Consider the following 1,864-nt stretch of genomic DNA (forward strand, 5'->3'; position numbering starts at 1 on the left):
GAACTTTAGATAGGGTAATGGGAAAGGAGTGGGGAGAGGGGACAGAGGGTTATGAAAGACAGTGGAATGAGATGGATATCATTGTCCAAAGTGCATGTAAGAAGACATGAATTGTGTGACTCTACTTTGTGTACAACCAGAGACATAAAAATTGTGCTCTATATGTGTACTATGAATTAAAATTTATTCTACTATCATTCATAAAAATTATAGTAAATGAATAAATTTTTTAAAAAAGGATATGTGAAAAGTAATTAACTAAATAGTAGACATGTTGAATATAAGATAAACTGATCTCCAATATTTTTAAATCTGGACATTACCAGAGGTAGAAAATAACTGATAATCAAATGACAGAAGTTTTAAAACTAAATAAAATGCCTTCCCTGTTCAATCAATAAATGTGTTAGAATAAAAAATAATTCTACAAAATCTGTTTATTGATCATTCTTTCCATTTGTTTTTATAAGTGGTGATGCTCTCATTCAAGTAATTCAATAATTCAGAGGTAAGATGATTAGATCATGAGAGTTGGAACTTCATTGTGGATCAATGCATTTGATGAATGAAGAATTTAAAAGGACTCCTGGGTTGGGTGCAACTATAGGCAAGTAGGGTGTGGCTAGAAGAGGTGGGTCACTGAACACTTGGGGAATATATCTTGTGCCCCTGGCTCCTAGCTCTCCTGCCCTCTGCTTCCTGGCTGCTATAATCTTAGCAGTATTCCTTCATCACACCCTTCTGCCATAATATTCTACCTCACCTCTGGCCCAGAGCAATGGAATCAACCAACCAGGACTGAACCAATCAATCTGTGAGCCAAATAAACCTTGCCTCCTATAAGTTGTTCTCACCAGGTGTTTTGATCACAGTGATGAAAAGCTATCACAGTGTGCCTTGAACCACCAGATGGCTGTGGCTACTTTCACGCCCAGGCACAACTTGAAATGTATATAGACATGGCTCAGGATCCCTGATTCTGGGCAAGTGAAGAGCAAAGTTATCTTCAGTTAAAAACCATGGCACTCCAATCAGGTAGACCTCACTTTAATTTATACATTCTCTACTAAACTGTAAAGTTGGGATGAACATCAGCCACCTCACAGAGCTTCGGGAAATGTTTACTGGATAAGCAGTGTAAACCATGAGCATTTGTTTGCATATGGTAATGACCCTGAACCCTCCCCATCCTTGTTATTATGGTTTACTGATCATGGCCAAGGCATATAATTCCATACTCCAAATATTAATTTTAAAACAGTTTAGAAAAGGCAATATTTCTCCAGATGCTCTGTTGAGGAAAGCATTTATTTCTTTACAAGTGGGCTCAGGGTCCCTGGATTCTCTTAACCTCACACTACAGATAACTTGGGTGTTCCAGAAAGCTTCTGATATCCCACCACTTTTTAAATTTTTTTTAAGGACAGCTCATTTTCCCTCATCTTCAAGTCAGTTTTCAAATGAAGCAGAAGAATGTCATGCATACCAATTATCTCATTGTGAAACTGATATTCACTTATGACATCCATGTTTTTGACACAAATAGCCATTAAGTGCTGAATTTTCAGTACAAAGGTTACACTGATGGCAAACTGCCAGATACCAAATGCTAAATGCTAAAGAGGTTTTAGCCTAAGAGAATTACACACGCATCTTTAGTGGAGGGAAAACCATTTCTGGTCAATTAAAAAAAAAAAAAAAAGCCTGTCCTCAGTGTTGGCCATTGACACTACATAATCTTTAACCTGTGTGTTAGAATCAGTGATCTCATGGAAGACATGAAAGGGGTACAGCAAAGAATTATTTACTTTCTTCTATGGCTCATATATTCCATTCAGACTTGGTTTGTTTTCAAATTGATAAA

The sequence above is a fragment of the Urocitellus parryii genome, unplaced genomic scaffold, assembly GCF_045843805.1.
Source record: "Urocitellus parryii isolate mUroPar1 unplaced genomic scaffold, mUroPar1.hap1 Scaffold_674, whole genome shotgun sequence".
Classification (NCBI taxonomy): domain Eukaryota; kingdom Metazoa; phylum Chordata; class Mammalia; order Rodentia; family Sciuridae; genus Urocitellus; species Urocitellus parryii.